Source organism: Tupaia chinensis, unplaced genomic scaffold (genome assembly GCF_000334495.1).
Source record: "Tupaia chinensis unplaced genomic scaffold, TupChi_1.0 Scaffold000567_1, whole genome shotgun sequence".
Lineage (NCBI taxonomy): Eukaryota > Metazoa > Chordata > Mammalia > Scandentia > Tupaiidae > Tupaia > Tupaia belangeri.
In genome coordinates this window covers 2,668,459-2,679,379 of record NW_006160080.1, presented here as the reverse complement: position 1 = coordinate 2,679,379, position 10,921 = coordinate 2,668,459, and the positions used below count along the sequence as shown (strand labels likewise).

General features: G+C 42.1%; 1 pseudogene; it reads right to left on the bottom strand.

The window, feature by feature from the left end:
• Nucleotides 1-4,956: 4,956 nt before the first annotated feature.
• Nucleotides 4,957-5,069, bottom strand: LOC114009577 (uncharacterized; annotated as a pseudogene).
• Between the last annotated feature and the right edge of the window lie 5,852 nt (nt 5,070-10,921).

Here is a 10,921-nt window from a genome sequence, read left to right as displayed (position 1 = left end):
CTCTCTCTCTGGCAAGCATACATACCCTCTACCAAATTTTAAAAAAGTTAAATAGACAATGTCAATTACCCAGAAAGGTATAAGTATATTCCCAGAAGATAACAAGTGCGGCTGTCCACAAAATGACTTCTGCAAGAAAAACAACCCTAATTGTGGTATGAATACCATTCAGCAGCAATGACAAGCCTAAAACTAGCAATACACACACACAAAAATGGGTGAATATCCACACTATTATGTTTCATGAAAGAATCTAGACACAGAAGAATACCTACTATATGAGCCCATGAATGTGACATTTAACAGACGAAACTACTGTATGGTGATGGAAGTCAGAGATAGTAGCTACCTCTACAGAAGCAATGTGGACTAGAAGGGGCATAAGGGGGAGCCTTTCTGGGGTGGCGGATGTGTTTTAGATCTTGATCTGGGTAGTGTTCACATAGGAAGATATATGTAGAAGTTTTTTTTTTTTTTTAAGAAAAATTTCTGCTTAAGGGTGCAGAGAGATAGAAAGCAAGAAATCACCCCCTAGAGGGATGGTCACACTGCAATCCCTTCTCCTTCATTCTGCTCTCGGGCTCTTGGGCACGCACACACATGCACCCAGCGTGAGTTTTAAGCTGCCACGTCTGGGACTCAAACTGCGGTCAACTATGTGGGAGTCCAGCGATGTAACCATTACGCTGACTGCTGGTCCCTGACATATGCAGAAGTTCTTAAGCTGTACTTTAGTTGGGTGCATCTGACTGTCTATAAATTATAGTTCAACAAAGAACTGTTAAAATTAAGAATGTGGTCTGGGCTGGTCCTGTGGTCTAGTGGTTAAGGGAGCCAATCCTGCATGACCAGCTGTGTGGTTTGAATCCCAGGCCTGGTGTCTTGAGAAACACTCCAGTCACGTGCGTGTTCAGAATCCAAACAGGATAGAGAAATGGAGAAGGGATTGTGCTGAGACTATGCCCCATTCGGGAGTGCTTTCTCCCTCTCCCTCACTTTCTGTCTGTTTCTGGTGAGCACGCATGTCCATCTGGCTAAAAAAAAAGAAAGAAAGAAAAAGAATGTAGTTATCTAAATAAACTGATTTGAAAATTATGTTCCAACTTGGAAAGACATATTTCTTAAATTCAAATAGCAATTCATGGAACAGTAAGTGGATTTCGCCTCCATATGCATTATTAAAAACCACACGTGTGTTTGTTTACTATGTAAATGCATCACATAAGTTGGAGCACAGTCTGGAAGTTTTCTGTATTTAGTGCTAGGGAGCAGAAAGGAAGAGGTCCCTAATTGTGGTATGAATACCATTCAGCAGCAATGACAAGCCTAAAACTAGCAATACACACACACAAAAATGGGTGAATATCCAGAATATTATGTTTCATGAAAGAATCTAGACACAGAAGAATACCTACTATATGAGCCCATGAATGTGACATTTAACAGACGAAACTACTGTATGGTGATGGAAGTCAGAGATAGTAGCTACCTCTACAGAAGCAATGTGGACTAGAAGGGGCATAAGGGGGAGCCTTTCTGGGGTGGCGGATGTGTTTTAGATCTTGATCTGGGTAGTGTTCACATAGGAAGATATATGTAGAAGTTTTTTTTTTTTTTTAAGAAAAATTTCTGCTTAAGGGTGCAGAGAGATAGAAAGCAAGAAATCACCCCCTAGAGGGATGGTCACACTGCAATCCCTTCTCCTTCATTCTGCTCTCGGGCTCTTGGGCACGCACACACATGCACCCAGCGTGAGTTTTAAGCTGCCACGTCTGGGACTCAAACTGCGGTCAACTATGTGGGAGTCCAGCGATGTAACCATTACGCTGACTGCTGGTCCCTGACATATGCAGAAGTTCTTAAGCTGTACTTTAGTTGGGTGCATCTGACTGTCTATAAATTATAGTTCAACAAAGAACTGTTAAAATTAAGAATGTGGTCTGGGCTGGTCCTGTGGTCTAGTGGTTAAGGGAGCCAATCCTGCATGACCAGCTGTGTGGTTTGAATCCCAGGCCTGGTGTCTTGAGAAACACTCCAGTCACGTGCGTGTTCAGAATCCAAACAGGATAGAGAAATGGAGAAGGGATTGTGCTGAGACTATGCCCCATTCGGGAGTGCTTTCTCCCTCTCCCTCACTTTCTGTCTGTTTCTGGTGAGCACGCATGTCCATCTGGCTAAAAAAAAAGAAAGAAAGAAAAAGAATGTAGTTATCTAAATAAACTGATTTGAAAATTATGTTCCAACTTGGAAAGACATATTTCTTAAATTCAAATAGCAATTCATGGAACAGTAAGTGGATTTCGCCTCCATATGCATTATTAAAAACCACACGTGTGTTTGTTTACTATGTAAATGCATCACATAAGTTGGAGCACAGTCTGGAAGTTTTCTGTATTTAGTGCTAGGGAGCAGAAAGGAAGAGGTGTAGGGAGGTGTTAGTGTTCGTATCATTTATAATGTAAATGGATGCATAATTTCAAATGGGCCATTCTAATTTGAGTAATAGTAACAGAAAAGGGAATACCTGATCTTGAAGAAAAGTGCTGAAAGGGACAGTTATGCAGCCGGGGTAGGGCTGTCCCTAAGCTCTCAACTGGACATTTTATGAGAAAAAGTTCCTTTGATGAAACAATGGAATTTCACTAAGTTCTAAATAAGGTTTTAGCCAAAGATCTTCCATGAATCCAGTTGTCTTAGTCTGTTGAGACTGCCACAGCAGAATACCTTATGTTGGGTAATTATAAAAATCAGACTTTTTTTTTTTAAGAGAGATTTTTGCTATAGGTTGTGTGTGCTCGCCAGAAAGACAGAGAGAGGCAGAAAGATGGAAAATGAGAATTCACTCCCCCCGGGGGGAAAGTCATGCCACAATCCCTTCTTCTCCATTCTCCTCTTGCGATCTTGGCCACAAACGCACCTGGTCTGGGACTCCAACTATGACCGACTACGTGGAAGTCCAGCAATGTAACCATTACGCCATCTGTTGGTCCTAATATCAGACATTTCTTTCTCACACTTCTGGAGGCTAGGAAGTCCAAGATCAAGGAACTAGGTGTCTGGCGAAGCCCTGCTTCCTGGATCATAGATGGCACCTTCTTGCTATGTCTTCAGAGGTGGAAGGGGTGAGGGAGCTCTTTGGCAACTCTTTTTTTTTTTTTTGAGAGGTTTTTGCTATAGGGCGTGTGTGCTCGCCAGACAGACAGAGAGAGACATAGAGACAGAAAGTGAGAAATCACCCCCCAGAGGGGATGGTCACGCTGCAATCCCTTCTCCTCCGTTCTCCTCTTGGGATCTTGGGCACGCACGCACACGCGCCCGGTGTGAGTTTTAAGCCACCGGGTCCAGGACGTGAACCACGGTCGACTACGTGGGAGTCCAGCGACATAGCCATTACGCTAACTGCTGGTTCCCCAGGCACCTCTTTAATAAAGGCATGAACCCACTTATGGCCCAATCACCTTCCAAAAGGCACAATCTCCTATATCTTCATCTTGAATGTTAGAATTTTAGTAGTTTTAATTTTTTAAATTTAGTTTTTGCCATAGGGCATATGTGTTCTCCAGAGAGTGACAGAGACATAGAGAGGGAAAGTGAGAAATCACCTGCCACCCAGGGAGGTGAACAGAAAATAGCAGATGACATTATTTTGGAAAACACCTGTCTCCATTTCATATCTATATGGTATGTAGAAATTGAGTCACCCCGTAAAATGTATTGTGGGTCATAGCCAAAATATTTGAGTCACTAGCTTTAGCAACTAGAACTCTTCCCTACTTAGCTCCCTGCATGGACATATGGAGGGTAACTGGGCTCTCCTTGCCCTGTAATCCGAAGAGATCTGGAACAAGTCATTGGAAGGGCAATTCCTTTCCCATTGGTTACAAGGAGCACTAGCTTCCGCTCAGTCAGTTACAAGTGATTCCTGTAGGGGGCCTTTCCATTCCAGATCAGGGTTCCAGAAGCAGGGGCTGAACCTCCGTGGATTGTGTTTAGTGGAGTGAACTTTCCTAGCTTTTTCTTCCCCTAGACATTTGACCCTTGAAATCCTTGGTTGTTATGGTCCCCCTCTCCTTTTTGTTTCTTATTGTGAGAGAGGGAGAGGGAAGGAAAGGGAGAGAGACAAGGATAAGTATTTTTGACAGGGTCTCACTCTGTTGTGCTCCTCCTGCCTCCCTGTCAGCTAGGGTTGCAGGAGTATGCAAGTGTGCCCAGGATGTTCAGGTTGGCCTGGGAACTGAACCTGGGCCTCCCCTGTGGCTTCCTGCCTCTCAAGCAGTGCTACAATCTGTGCATCACCATGGCTGGACAGAAATCTTTGTTTTTTAATCTTCGAAGTTCTGTTTTTTTTTTTTTAAGAATTATTTATTTTTATTTATTTCCATTTGTTATTATTTTTTAGTTTGACCAGACAGAATCAGAGAGAAAGGGAAAACAAGAAAGCAGGCTGCCAGGTCTGGGACTTGAACTGCGGTAAGCCCTGTGGGAATCAAGCACCTTTAACCACCATGCCACCTGCTGCCCCGAAAGCCTGTTGTTTTTAAAACCAAAACTATTTCAGATGTCTAACAAAAAAACACTTTTTTTTTTACATTTTTTTTTTTGGAGAGGTTTTTGCTATAGGGCGCGTGTGCTCGCCAGATAGGGAGAGACATAGAGACAGAAAGTGAGAAATCACCCCCCAGGGGGGATGACCACACCACAATCCCTTCTCCTCCATTCTCCTCTCGGTATCTTGGGCACGCATGCACACATGCCTGGCGTGAGTTTTAAGCCACCGGGTCCGGGACACGAACCGCGGTCAACTACATGGGAGTCCAGCAACATAGCCATTACGCTAACTGCTGGTCCCACAAAAAGCCCACTTTTGAGATGTAGGTAAGCGTAGGTTTCTTTTCTTTTTTCTTTTCATATGTAGGAGCAATGTTACATATGTATTTGTATGTGTGTGTGTGAGACACACACACAGACATACATATATATATTCATGATCTCCTTGTGCAGGGGCCATGGTAATCTTCTCTGTTATTGTTCCAATTTTAGTATATGTGCTGCCGAAGTGAGAGAGAAACATAAATATACATATTCATGGTCTAATATATTTCCCTTAGCCCTAAATGGCCAGAAAAGGGTCCTGCTTAACCATATAAGCCATCCATTCAAAACCATTACAGCCTTTTACTCTGACTTGATCAGGACAACCCAAGGCCACCAGAGGAGGCAGTTGTATGTTTGCATGGCTAATCTACTCCATTTTTCAAGAACGTTGACACTTCAAGTTTTTAATGGCACTACTTAAGTGCACTACTTAAGTGAGCTACTTTCTTAAAAGAGATATTCCTGAGATAAATTTTATGTCCTAGTGGATATCCCTTGCTCTATTAGCACTTGTGTTTTCAATCTAATTGTTGGTTTATTCAAGTGGTGAATGCTGTGTGTTTGTGGAAGCTCTAACATGCTGATAGGTTTTGCGGTGCCTGGCAATGCAATATGCTTACTTATACTCACTTACTGGGTTCCAAGAATAATTATTGTTTAAACACCCTTTTGATCTGCCTAAGAATCCCAGCCTAAAAAGAAAAGCTGTTACCAAATTTACAAACTGTGGGCCTAAGAACAGAAGTGTTCACACAGGCACACTTAGCAGCTTGTCAATTACTGGGAGACACCCACCAATGCACAGACCTAGGTGCACGGCTGTGTATGCAGGCGGGCACTCTAATGCATGGGGAGGCTCTGCCCGCTGTTGGGTACTTGACAGTCTGCCAATGGCTCTGACACCAAGGCAGCAGGATTCTGCTGGAGGTGGACTTGAACTGTGCCATAGTAACAATGAAGACCTCAGCCAACATCATGGTGGTTCTGCCTGGGATGGCTCTTCCCAGTTGTCCTCCTCGGGGCAAGGGGACCAGAACTGTACACCTTCTTGCCATCAAGCTTGTGAGCTCCCCCAGAATGGGAGTGTGGTCATAGGTGAGGCAATCCTTAGGAGGAGGGCCATTCCCAGAGGGCTGTCAGCCTGTGGCACTCAGGACAGCTGGGTGTCCATCCTGGAGAGGGGATCTGGTGGCCTGACACGGCGTCCATCACACCACTTTTCTTTAGGGCATGTTAATGTGTTTATTGGAGTCACATTCTTATAAATGTGTCATTATCTGGAAAGGTTACAGCTTTGCCTTTTTTTTTCTTTTTGGTTATTTATGCCTGTGAATTTTTGGTCATTTAAAACTCTAACCTGGGTCAGCAGGTGGTGTACAGGTTAAGGTGACTGGATCCCACATGGCTGGCTTCATAGTCCTGAATCCAGTGGCTTGAAAAATCATGTCAGGTGTGTGCATGTGTGTTCTCAAAATCCCGAGAGGAGAATGGAGGAGAAGGGATTGTGGGGTGGCTATCTTTCCTGGGGGGTGATTTCTCAATTTCTCTCTCTCTCTCTCTCTCTCCGTCTCTGGCCAGCATACATGCCTTATAACAAACTAAAGGCAAAATACACAGCACTATCCCAATTCATGTGTACTGCACTCAATTAAATGTCATGGTCCCCACATAAGGGAACTTGGAAGAGATCTTGTCAATGTCATGTTCCGTACACTTGTAAGCATGTATGTTTTCTTTCTTGTTCTTTTTATAAAAGTTTATTTCTTCCATGAAAGAGAGAGAGAGAACCTCTGACAGAGTTTCGACACTGCAATCCAGCTTCAGCCAGCCCTGGATCATGGGCCAGCATATGCTGGCATACTCAGGGAGGTCTCCAGACTCGAACCAGGCACCTTTCCATGTGGGTTAGCTTTGCAGAGCATCACATTTTACTGCTGTCACATTGTGTAGTCTCCCCCTGCCCCCCCTCCTTTTTGGTAAGGCTTGGGTGTTTCATATCTGACTTAGAACGGACAAAATAAATTTAGGCAAATAAAACACCACTTTTAAGTCTGCTTTAGGTATTGAAAATTCAAATAAGATTGATTTTGCTTAAAAAAGAACTTGCTCCTTGAAAATCATTGTTCTATAATCCCTCTCCCATCTCTAGCCAAGGTGACTACCAAATATGGAAAGTGAAATTAAAAAAACAATAAAAGATAAAAAGAAAAGTTGACGATGCTAAGCATAACTGGCATCCTACCTGTGGAGCCTTGGCATCCTTACCATAACCGAGTGAGAACACTCGGCCCTTTCTGCCTGCCCTGACCTCCTTCAGGAACAAAGACAAGACAGAACAAGGAAAAGTTCTCTTCCAGTTGTTATTGTAAGTGCTTGTTTCTTTCCGTATTTCGTTTTTCCTTCCTTGCCACAGTTTTTAATATTTGCTTCATTAATTCAGACGGGGGGGGGCAATATTATCCCATTGGAGATGAAAAACAACAGTTCCAGACGCAGAGCCCATGCTTTGCAAAGAACTCAAAGTCACATTTCCTGGGGATAAAGCCTCCTTTATCTTAGAACGGATTTGGCCTTCTAAAACATGGATATAAAGCAGGAGGAGGAACGTAAATATAACCCCAAAGTCTCTACAAAGCTATTTAAACTACAGAGTGGTGAAGCAAGATCTTAAATTCTTTTAGAAAATAAAAGATCCTTTGAACTATTTTCCATTGTCCTACCTGTCACTTCAAAGGAAGATTTGGCATGATCTTTAGAGACTTTCTTCTGTCCAAGGAAGGGTATGAGGATGCTGGGAGGGGTGAATCGAACTAAGTAACCCATCCACAAATCTCCCGGCTTTCCTCTGCCTTTCCTCATAGGGACATTGTAAGGAACTAGCAATGAATGGTTGCAAATCACCTTTGCAAGAAAAAAAGAATTAAGGGCAGAAAAGATGTTCCTTAATCATGTCCCGTAAAAGCAACCCAAGTTACAGAGTTGGGCAGTCTGGAGCCAGGCCTCACCCTGCTCTCACTCTGGCAAGGTAACCATTTCCACAGAAAGTATCCAACAAAAGACAAATCTTTCCTGAGAGTGGCTGCCACGTTGGGCATCTCAGTTCCCACCTAGAACAGGGCCACACAAAACCCCACCTTTGTCTCCAGGAGCCTCTGGGGCATTAAGTTATGCAGCTTTGAATAATTTTTTAAAAAGTTTATTAATTACTTTCATGAGTGAGAAATATGGAGAGAGAGGGATAGACAGAACCCACCAACAGGATCCCAACACCCAGATTGTGGGTACTCAGGTGGCTGGCATACTCAGTGAGGTTTCCACACTTGAACCCAGAACGTTCCCACATAGGGTTGTCTTGCAGAGTTTTACTACTGTGCCACTGTCCAGCCCATGAGTTTTGCAGCCTTTTAGCCAACCATTCATGACACTCATAGCTTGAAGAATGGCTAACCCCGGGGACCAGCAGTTAGTGTAATGGCTATGTCGCTGGACTCCCATGTAGTCGACTGCGGTTCGAGTCCCAGACCCGGTGGCTTAAACTCATGCTGGGCACATTTGCATGCGTGCCCAAGATCCTGAGAGGAGAATGGAGGAGAAGGGATTGCAGTGTGGTCATCCCCACTGGGGGGTGATTTCTCACTTTCTATCTTTCTGTCTTTCTGGTGAGCACATACGCCCTATAGCAAAAACCTCTCCAAAAAAAAAAAAAAATAGCTAACCCCTACCTGGCCCCAAATCCTCACAAAATTCTTGTTGTGAATACCAGCCTTAAACATTCCGCTCTCCTTTACTGTCTCCATCTGTGTGGCACCATGCAGCACTTACTCCGTGGTGCCTTATTATAAATAAGGACATTTGTACCCAACTGATGCACACTGGGTGCTCGCTAAACAATGTGTTCATGGATAATATATTACTGTGAGTTCAGATCAACAACAAATGTTTATGACTTAGTTATCTCTGACATCAAGCGGTAAGTATAGTTCGTGAAAAACCTGCTGCAATTGTTAAAATATTTTTTATTTCAGTTTCTTTTGTACATTCAGTCACATATGTCACTTAGCTTGAAAGTGAATATTCTAACATGCATACGTTTCTCACCAGTCCAGTTGAGGATACTATATACATTATCTCCGACAGATAATAGCCCATTTCTTTGTCCCATAATGCTTTGCTTCTCTATTTTTCTCCTTAATGTAGATCATCTTACTTTGGGTTCTTCACAGAGGCCAACCCTGAGACAAGGATTCAAGTGTAAATCATTTATTTGGGAGACGAAGGAAATCTTGGTGAAGAACGGGGAAGTGATACAGGCAAGGGAATAAGCCAGTATGCGGTGTTACTGGAACTTACTTCTGCTGGGGGACTGTAAGATGGAGTGTAGGAAAAAATGGCCTTGGGGGAGCCAGACCCATGGCCTAGTGGTTAAGGGAGCCAGATCCCAAATAGCCAATTGCAGTTCAAATCCTGGACCCAGTGTCACATGTGTGCACATACTCTTAGCCTCCCGCCCTGACGGCAAATGGAAATTTTGCTACTAGTGCTAGGTGAGGGGTATGAGTGGGGGTTGTGACGATGCTACTAGATATTTAGAAAAACATTCAGATAGTTTTCAACACAATTTGACTTTTCTTTTTTTCAAGTTTTATTTATTTATTCAGAGAGAGAGAGAGAGAGGAGAGAGACCTCCAATGGGATCCTTACTTCATGATCCACCCCCAGTCTTAGCCTAGATCATTGACACATACCCTATGTGCTTGGGGAGGTCCTAGGAAGTGAACCAGTACATTTCTCTTGTGGATCTCATTGCATTACCACTGTGCCATCACCTGGCCTCAACCTAAGCTGGCATTTCTATTACCACATTGTTTTCCCCTGATAATGGTCAAGAGGAGGTTTTATTTACTTGACTCAATGAATAAGAATGGTAACACTTTCTCTACTTCACAGGCTTATCGTGAGGACTGCATGAATTAATATCTCTGAAAGTCCAACAGAAATGGAAAGTGACAGTGGAAATGATTTGACAGTTCACAACTGGATTGAAAAATGAACCCAGAAAGAGCACTAAACTAGAAAATAATGTTATCACACTCATTTCTCATCTTAATGCCTTTTAAGTGGTTTTGCTTCTGACCCCCAGAATGTGGCATTTCCAGTAATTTAGTTTGTGTCATATTTTCTGATTTATCAGAAAGCCTTCTTGGTATCTGATATGATCTCAGTTTAGGCCTGTTGGCCAGCTGCTCTCGACTTGGCCACACGAAGGCTAAGACTTCCAATCTCTAAACTAAAGAAAGCCCACAGTATTAGATTTCTCTCCACCAGGAATGCAAAGTCAGCAACTGGCCCATGGTCCCCTAACTTTGGATATGGAGGAATTCTCTTATAGCTTACTTAGTATGTGATCAACTTTTATATATGATCTCAAAGTGAATGTGCATTCTTTATTTTTGAGTATAATATTTTGTATATAAATATTAATTCAAGCTGTATTTTTAGTGTAGATTAAATCTTTGCTATTATAACTGTATATTTTTGCCCAACTTACTGATGACTTTTTGAGAGAAAATCTCCTATTATAATGGTAGATCTGTCAGAAAATTTTGCTTTATATATTTTCAAACCACATTATAAAGTGCATACAGGTTCAAAATTATTATAGATTCTTGGTGGTTTGTTCTTTTTATCATCAAGTGAGGTCTTGTTTTACTCTATTGTTTTCTCCTATAAATTCTGTTTTACCTGATATTGATTTTTCTAGATAGATTGCTTTTCTTTGTCTAGTATATCTTTTATTTTAGTTTATGTATGCCATTATGTCTTAGGTGTGCATTTTAAAAATAGCCTGTAGCTAGCTTTAACTTTTCATTCATCCAATATAATGAACAGAATTATTTATTAAAGGTAGTGATTAAAAACATATATTACTGATATATTTGGGTTTAATTTTTTCTTTGTTGTTCTTGTTTATGTATTTTATTTATTTATTTATATTTTTCTCTTCTGGTTTGGAAAAAAATCTGTTCTATTTCTTTCTTTATCAGTC